A 9833-nucleotide genomic window follows, 5' to 3' on the forward strand; every position below is an offset into this window, starting at 1 on the left:
GGACCAGGACCACGACCACGACCACCCCGACCCTCTGCTAGCCAGCTAGCTGCTGTTTTCCTCTGGGCTGGGATTTGAACGTTGTGTGTTTTCGTAATTTGCTCGCCTGTTTGTTTGTTTTTGTTGGGAAAGAACACGTTGTGGACGAATTGCATAAATGCCAGTTATATAGAAAATGATTGTACTTTCCACATCATAACAAGATGTGCCGCTAGACTGTGGTTGCGTTTTGACAGCTTTGCTGCCCCGCATTATTTCCAAGAGAAACATCTAAGCAAGCCTCGTCAGATGCTTGACATCTGTTATTATCGAAACTAAACAAATGATCACGGCTTATTGACGACCTTTGAAGACCTTAAATGCGACTGCTCCATCCATTATTGACACGGTGGTGGGCAGCTACCTTGCTGCTGCTCGCATCCCAATGCCTCCTATGAAAACATCTGTCATGGCAGTCAGCTGGGTACCTAAACCTGTGCAGTGTAATGTCATTACATAATACTCACATTGTAGGAAAAATGTGACTTCATCTGCCTCATTTTTCATACATAGTGGTTTGGAAGACCTGCACTGACATGTGGAAAAATACTGCTGTCTGTTCTCTCTCAGTCTTAATCCTACCACATACCAATGAAATGTGTAGTTCCGTAGTCATACGGTTGGACTACAGGACTGCTGCAACCCGCCTGCCTGTTGTTTTGATTGTCACACAGAGAGGCAGTAGTACAGGCTTGTCTCGCACTGTTAGGTCATCTGCTTTGGCCCTTCTTTGGTTAGTTAGAAACAGCAGCATGTTTTCCAGGACCAGTGCAATGTGGTCTTAAACATAACAAGAGAATTCGGCCAAGTCTAGTCTTCTTGTCAGAGAGAGCTTAAACATTGATAAATGTACGCATAGCTTGTGCATTAGCCTAGAATGTCTTTATTTTTCAAACACTTGAATTTACTGTTGGGTTTACAGTTTGTGTTTCTAAAAAATGAATCGTGTCTTTCTTATGTCATTGACAGGTGTGGTCTTAGGCCTGCTGCTAGTGTGCATATGTTGGGTCACAGGGGCCTGTTATTCAATGTGTGTGTTTTCTTCCTCTGAGCTTTTAAGACCAGAGCAGAATTGAGCCAGCTGTTTTCCCCTGCAGCATGAAGCAAGATGTTGGCTATTCTGTACAGACCAGCAACACACAAGGGACAGGCCGGCCGCTGCAGGACACCAGTGTTTAGTTCAGGGTTGCATTCTAAAGTGTCCATTTGCTCCATGTCTTGTGGTAAGCATACTTCTGGCTACTTCAAGTGTTTTTAAAAGGCTTATGAGGTAAATAGGCTAGTATTACTACTACTTACCATGTGCTTTTAACGTAATTACTCAGTAGAATAGCTGGCGGGCCATAAAAGAGAGTGTGTCCTTTTTTAACTGGGCCTATATTTTTCGGATTCCACTCAGCTACCGCACTGTGCCCTTGAACTGATTGGCAAGTGAACCTTAGAATGAACATGGATTATAGCCTAGTGTTGTTAACTCCCCCCCCCCACCCCCCCGCCGCCCCCGCCTGTACCCTTCATTGTCATCAGGGTCCAGTCACACAGAGAGTGCACAGAAGCATCGGTTTCATCAGGAACGCTTGTAAACTGACAGGCTGAATGACGCCCAGAGAATTTCCATCCCCTCCATGGTGTCAGCACCTCCAGGCCCACTCTCCCTGTCACCGTCCCCGCCTCGGCGTCCTGTCCTGGCTTGACCAAGTGTTGCTGCCCCCATCAATTAGCAGCTGTCACCTGTTGAATGTGGCTCCGTTCCAAATGAGATCCTTTTTCCAGAGCCCTTGCTTTCACTCTCGAGGTCACCCCCCCCCCCCCAGTGTTTTTGGATGACCTGACCTCCCGGGTTTAGTAAGCTGACAGATAGAGCACTGTTGAGCTCTGGGGCCAGACATCGCTGCAGGAGGTTATCAAGGCCCTGAATGAATGCTCTCATTATGAGAAGGGTGTTGGGGAGGTGAGGTGGGGGACCCAGTGTTGTGCTTGGGTCGCTGCCTCAGTCAGAGCGGCTCCCTTTGTCATGCCGTTAGCAGCGTTCTGACGTTGACCCTTATTTACCCCGTTTATGCAACAGCAGATGAAAAAAACAGTCATTCAGCACCCGGCAGGGAAAGTTGCTGATTTCTTTTTTTCATTTTATTTTTTTTAAATATATTTTTAGGGCATTTCTGCTTTATTGGGATAGAGACAGTAGAGATTGACAGGAGGGATGGGAGAGAGAGAGGACGGATGACATGCAAGATATGTCGGGGGTCGGAATCGAACCCGGAACCTTGTGATTACGTAGTAAGCGCATTAGTGTGCTACGCCACTAAGCGCCCAAAGTTGCTGACTTCTGACACGGCTGTTGGACAGTAAGATCTCGATGTCTCTGTTCAAAGGTCCTCCATTCTCAAGATGTTTTTTCCAAGCTAGATTACCGTCGGTCCCTGACCCCGGTCCCGGTGTGCATACATCAGCTGCAGCCTGTTCAGCGACTCCACCTCTAGTCCAAATATTTGACTGTATCCTTCTGTTGCCAGTAAAATGTTGCACTCTGTAGTGAAGTCATATTTTCCATGACACCTGTCCACTCCTCTTCTGCCCTGGAGCAGAAGTTGGATAGGTCTATTTGTGTTCATAGGTGTATGATGATGTTGTTGTTGTTGTTGTCTTTTATCTTGTCTGTTGTTTTTATGAACTGCAACAAATTGCCTCTCTGAGGACATGAAGGTTTTCTCAATCTCAATCTCCGTCTGGAGGTGCAGAGCGTCTACACGATGCTTTACTCTTCACAGATTCACTTGTTGGGCCTGAAGTTCCAACATTCCAGTGAGATGTTCTACTTCCTCTTCACTCTGTCCTCCTGCTCTCTCTGTTTGGACTCAACAGGATGTTATGGAGCGTTGCCCTGGCAGCCGTGGTCGACGGTCACGTTTCAGAGCTCATCCTGCAAATGAAAAGCTCCTCTCTCTCTCTCTCTCTCTCTCATCCCCTCTTTGTTTTATTAGTTTAACTCTCCCTCCCTCCTCTCTCCCTCCCTCCCTCCCTCCCTCCTCTCTCCCTCCCTCCCTCCCTCCCTCCCTCCTCTCTCCCCTGTCTTTGAATGTCCTGCTGTGGACCGAGTCGATGCCAACCGCCATTTCCTCTTCCTCTTCCTGCCTCCTCAGCGTGGTCCAGGGGAGGCCGGTGGAGGTAGGAATTGGAGGACGGGGCTCGTTGTCATGGAACAGAATGGTATCAAACACGTCATGTTTAAAACCATTCCTCATTCCGTTTCATGCATTACAATGAGTTTGGTTTTTTGACTTCTTTATGGGGGAAAAACACCCTCAGGCAGATTGTTCTGGAGACGCGGTTCTCCTTTATGGGGGAGTAACACTCTCACGCAGATTGATCTCCCGTCCCTCTGTGGGCAAGGTCACCGCTGTCACCCGTCAGATTTATCTCAGCTAAGGTGTGTGTGTGTGTGAGTGTGTGAGAGAGAGCATGTGTGAGAGCGTGCATATGTGTGTGTGGCTGGACTCTGTGACACTATGATGCATGACTTAATTTTCCTGCCACCCGGGCACAGGGTCAGGCTTCACCACACACACACACACACACACACACACACACACACACACACACACACACACAATGGACCTCTGTTTGGAAACCACAGTTATGGACAGAACCCAGGTCTTCCAGACAGCACTGCAGGAACGTCGCAGGGACGTTAGAAATGTGCTTTTCTTTTTGTTTGTCTGCTGAGCGAAGCGTGTCTTCATCACCCTGGCATAGCTCTGAATTTACAACCAGGCACCAGCCTCCAGACAAAGTCCCCCGGATCAGTCCTGCTTCCCGGACTCTTTGAACCTGGATCTCTTGGCTCACCCTCTCTCTGGCCATCGTGATGCCACCCTTGATTCATACCTTGTCCCCTAAATCCTCCATGGACCTCAGTTAAAATTAGCTCAGCCATGTGGCATGGGCAGCAGAGGAGGATGGTGGAAGAGTTGTTGCAGTCAGTCAGGGTCTCTAATCTACCCTGTCCTGGATCCCATCCCATCCCATCCCTGCCCATCCCATCCCTGTCCATCCCATCCCTGCCCATCCCTGCCCAGTCCTTCCCTGCCCAGTCCTTCCCTGCCCAGTCCTTCCCTGTCCATCCCTGCCCAGTCCTTCCCTGCCCAGTCCTTCTCTGCCCAGTCCTTCCCTGTCCATCCCTGCCCATCCCATCCCTGCCCATCCCATCCCTGCCCATCCCATCCCATCCCTGCCCAGTCCATCCCTGCCCATCCCATCCCTGCCCTGCCCTCTTAACATGATTGGCACCATAGAAAAGAGGCTTAGTGGGGTCACCTCTCTGTGTCTGTCTCTCTCTCTCTCTCTCTCTCTCTCTCTCTCTCTCTCTGTCTCCTTGTCTCTCTCTCTCTCTCCTTGTCTCTGTCTTGCCCTCGCATTCATACACACACACACACACACACACACACACACACACACACACACTCGCTCGCTCCCCCTTTCTAATTCCTTATCTCCCTCCCTTTCTCTTCAAATACACTCTCACTCTCTCTCTCTCTCTCTCTCTCTCTCTCTCTCACTCACTCGCTCTCTCCATATGTCTCACATACTTTCTACCACTCTGATCCACTCCTCTCTCTCTCTCTCTCCCTCCACGCCCTCCTTGTCATTTAGTAAAAACAAAGCAGCAGAAGGCGGGTGGTCCCCCCCCCCCGCGTGGTCTCAGTGGAGCATGCTGCTGCTGCTGCTGCTGCTGTGTTGGGATTTGGAACTGATTTATAAGACTTGAACCAGAGATGAAGTCGACCCTACTTCACTTTTCACAGCCCTTATGTACACAGTGTTTTCTCTCTCTCTCTCTCTCACCCCCTCTCTCTCTCTCTCTCTCTCTCACTCTCTCTCTCTCTCCCCCTCTCTCTCTCTCTCTCCCCCAAACAAACATCTAAGCCCTCCTCCTCCCTCCTCCTCTGAGCTCTTCTGAGCGCCCTGTCTGACAGCCAGTCAGAGTCTCCCAGGCAGGCTGGGGGAATAGAGACGTCCACAGCATGCCTCCCTCTCCTCAGTAAGGGGACAGATACACATGGTGAAAAAGGGGGTAATCTGACAGCAGGACCCTGCCGCGGCTCACGGCTGGAGCTGGGAATACTTGTCAGGGGAGGAGGATGTCTGGATGATCAGGTAAAGAGGAAAAGAGACGTATCACAGAACACTAGCCTTTCCTAGCACTTTGTTCCCTTCCTTCTCTGTCTCTCTCTCTCTCTCTGTCTCTGTCTCTCTGTCTCTCTCTCTCTCTCACGCATCTCTCCATCTTTCCAGCTTTCGTCTTCGGCGGCCGAGGCAGTCTTGACTCACAGTGACATGACAGAGAGGGTTCTTTTTGTACTTTCAACAATTTGCAACTGAGCAATTTGTTGCTGACTGTTGCTCCGGCTCTTGGCTGTCTTGTAGCTGCCGGTAGCCTCGCCATGCATTGTGTTTCTCACACCCGGAGCGCTAACCGGTGGACTGTGGAGGGGAGGCTTTGTGTGGGGCTGTGTTGGACCAGACGTCTGGCTCTCTCTGTGTGATGTTGTTACTTGGCTGCTAGGAGTGGTGTTTTCCTTTGAGGAATGCTCGGGTTGAAAGGGACAGGGAGATCTGTGGTTGCGGCCTTGGACTTGGGATGATATTGGGACTAGAGTATTGTCTTGTGGAGACTTGTGTAGGTGTAGTGGTTCATGTCTTGGTTCATGTATGGTATTGGGGCCAGACTAGAGTCTTGTCTTGTGTAGACATAGTAGTTATGGTCTTGGTGCATTTTATGATATTAAAACTAGAGTCTGGTCTTGTGTAGAAGTTACAGTCTGGGTGTATGTATGATATTAAGACTAGAGTCTTGTTTTGTGTAGACTTGTGTAGGTGTTGTGGTTCATGTATGGTATTGGGGCCAGACTAGAGTCTTGTGTAGACGTGTGTAGGTGTAGACGTTACGGTCTTGGTGCATGTATGATATTAAGACTGGAGTCTGGTCTTGTGTAGACGTGTAGGTGTTGTGGTTCATGTATGATATTAAGACTAGAGTCTGGTCTTGTGTAGACGTGTAGGTGTTGTGGTGCATGTATGATATTAAGACTAGAGTCTGGTCTTGTGTAGACGTGTGTAGGTGTTGTGGTTCATGTATGATATTAAGACTAGAGTCTGGTCTTGTGTAGACGTGTAGGCGCAGGGAAAGGGCAGCGGGATCGACAGCTGCCTCTGTGTGCCAGCGTGTTCTCTGCCCAGTTTTATTTTCAGTGTGGAGGTTGCATCACCCTCGCCACTGTATGTGAAATGTTACTATTAACACCCTACGCTGTTATTTCATCATCTTCCCTAAAGGGTGTCGTTTTTTTCATTCGGTTTGCGAAATGTTGCGTGTTTTGAATGATGGGCTTTTAAGATGAGCTGTGTGTGAAGTTCTCTGTGAGGGTTTTGACTCTGTCTTTTTTTTCGTTTTCACAAGATAAGTTGAGCGATAACTCGTCCTGTTGGCTTGTCGTCTTCATGAGGTTAGTTTTTCCTGACTCGTTGGGACTCCTGCATGGTAGTAGACCATCCTCTGCTGTGTGACGTGGTCGTGTACCTGTCTGGATGGTAGTAGACCATCCTCTGCTGTGTGACGTGGTCGTGTGGTTGTCTGGATGGTAGTAGACCATCCTCTGCTGTGTGACGTGGTCGTGTGGCTGTCTGGATGGTAGTAGACCATCCTCTGCTGTGTGACGTGGTCGTGTGGCTGTCTGGATGGTAGTAGACCATCCTCTGCTGTGTGACGTGGTCGTGTGGCTGTCTGGATGGTAGTAGACCATCCTCTGCTGTGTGACGTGGCTGTCTGGATGGTAGTAGACCATCCTCTGCTGTGTCGACGTGGTCGTGTAGCTGTCTGGATGGTAGTAGACCATCCTCTGCTGTGTGACGTGGTCGTGTGGCTGTCTGGATGGTAGTAGACCATCCTCTGCTGTGTGACGTGGTCGTGTGGCTGTCTGGATGGTAGTAGACCATCCTCTGCTGTGTGACGTGGTCGTGTGGCTGTCTGGATGGTACAGTGTATTGCAGTGCTGATACTCATGGTGGAAGTCTAAAGGACAGACCGTCTCCCGCTGCAGAACATAGATTATTAGATTTACACTCGTTTTCTCCCATTCCTGCTGTGTGTTGTTTGAGTCGTTAGGAGCCGCCCAATGAGAGGAAACCAGTGATGTCACAGTTTTTAATATTTGCCTTTATTGGATAAGATCCCTGTGGTTGAAAGTCTAAACTTTAGTTGACTTTATTTATCAGTCCTGATAGCCAGGAGAAGTGGGAAAGGTGTGAACCTTTTGCGAGGTGTGTTTCAGGGGAGGCTGGTGGAGGTAGGAATTGGAGGACAGGCTTATTGTAATTAATGGAATTGAATGAGGAATGGTATCAAAAACATGTGTGTTTACAATGAGTCCGTCCTCCGATTTCTACCTCCACCAGCCTCCCCTCTTCCTCCTCATAACCAGTCTGTAACAACAGAAATGTTTTGAACGTGTGTGTGTGTGTGTGTGTGTGTGTGTGTGCGTGTGTGTGTGTTCCTGTTCCTTAGAGGATTGCTTTCCTGGAAGTTGTCACCGCGGAGCAGGACTCTAGCTGCATCGAGGCTCATATAGAAATAGCTGCTAATCTGTGTCCCGGGGCAGCGCGGTGTCAGGGCCGCTGGGCAGGGCAGGGCAGGGTGGTGATGTCCTAGATGGCCTAGAGCTTCTCAAAGCTCATTTGCAGACGCGGCACTTAGCAACATCGGACCACATCGGAAAATCTTAAGAGGCACAGCAGAGATTAATGTTGTTGTTGCTGGAAGACTTGGCTCTGCCTCTGCCTGTCATGCTGCTTCCCTGGCCCTGCGGCCACAAGCGTCCTCTGAAACCACTCTGCCGCTCTCGTGTCTTCACACAGAGATGATGTATGAGATGAGTGGAGGAGGGGGGACTTTTAAAGGTCCAGTATGTGTCACATTCAAGCTTCCTGAAAGCTTCCTGATGGTTGTAACGACTGGGTTTAGTCGGTAGCGATCGGGGAATGAGGTCCCTTGAAAGAAATGCTTCGTTTACGAAACGCTGTTTTGGTCCGGGAGAAGCGCTTTCTAAGATGGAGTGTCCTACCTGACACTCTGTTTGCATATAAACATGTTGTTGCTGCCAGGGGTGTTCTAGGGGAGGGGCCAGGGGTGTTCTAGGGGAGGGGCCAGGGGTGTTCTAGGGGAGGGGCCAGGGGTGTTCTGGGGGAGTGGACACACTTTCTGTCTCTGGTGGCTGCTTATTCGAATTGTGCGTGCATGCAGAAACACAACAGCGGGGGGGGGTTATAATATTACTAGGGAGGATGATGTTGTTTGGAAATTCTAACTGAATTTTGGTTGCGATGGCCAGAGGTGGCAGATTTCCAGCAAAGACAATATGACAGAGTGGGAATACAGTTAAAGGGATTTGGGTTTGTCCAGGTGAGCTGGGGCAGAGGAACCCCTGTCACAGGCCTGTCCCTCTGTCACATGAACCCTCAGGCTGACTGGATGGAGCTCAGCGCAGGCCACACACCATCACTCCCAGCATGCACTAGTTGACATGGACACAGCGGAAGAGGAGTGTGACCCCGTGTTCCAGTCCTGAGCTCATCTCCAGGGAGGGCCTCTGCTGGAGTCAATATTTATCATCTCTGTAAAAAGTGAATCTGGAGTCAGATGTGGCCAACGTCTGTTTGTTTCTATTCCTGTCCCTGCAGCACTCCTGAGAGAGGGGGAGAGTGTGTGTGTGTGTGTGTGTGTGTGTGTGTGTGTAGACCCTCTGTTGACTGTTGAAGCAGCATCTGCGGCCCCCCTGTGTGTGTGTTCAGTGGACAGAGTGATCCAGCTACTTCAGGCTGGCCTCTTCACCCCACTGACTGAAGCTCCCCGCTGGCCTAGCGTGCTTAATGTGGGAACACCTTGTTAACATTCCTCTGTTGTCAGCCAAGACACACACACACACACACAGTCACACACACACACACACACACACACACACACACACACACACAGTCACAAACAAGAGATACCTATACCACTCCATTGTTATCAGTCTTATCCATATATTGGTAATGATGCAAAAAGAAGTCGTTTCTCAAACAGAAAAGTGTTTTCTAGAATGAACACACTGCTGTTTCAGCTGAAGAAGCTCGCTCTAACTGATGGCTCCACTTGCTCAAACCATATCACTTCCCTAGCCCATAAAATGCTCCATTTTCCGAGCAATGAACAGCCCAAGTCGTCCTCTACATTTTATTGTTATTTAGAATTGTATTATTTTCTATCACACTGCTAGCAGTTTTATCGGACGCTAACCGCCACCGCTAACAGCCCCCGTCGGCCAATGAAACGCGTGCAGTAATGGTCTTGCTTGTGCGTCCTCGTAGTACCGTTGATGACAAGAAGTGTTTTTCTCCCTCAATGACGTCTCAAGTGCAGACCTGATCTGGCTGGCTGGCTGGCTGGCTGGCTGGCTGCCCCCCGACCCCCCCCCCCCCCCCCCCATCTCCACGTTCTTCTGGGTGACTGGCTCAACGTGATGACTCATCACCCCTCTGCCTGGAGAGAGAGGGGGTGGAGGAGGAGGGGGGAGGAGAGGAGGGGAGGGGATAGGAGGAGGAGGGGAGAGAAGGAGGAGGGGATAGGGGAAGAGATGAGTGGAGGGGTTTATAGGAGGGGAGAAGAGGGCAGGGGAGGGAAGGAGAAGAGGAGAGGATGGGAGGGGTTTATGAGAGGAGAGGAGAGGAGAGGAGGAGAGGAGAGAGCCCTGCTTGTG

The sequence above is a fragment of the Argentina silus genome, assembly GCF_951799395.1.
Source record: "Argentina silus genome assembly, chromosome: 4".
NCBI classification, from domain to species: domain Eukaryota; kingdom Metazoa; phylum Chordata; class Actinopteri; order Argentiniformes; family Argentinidae; genus Argentina; species Argentina silus.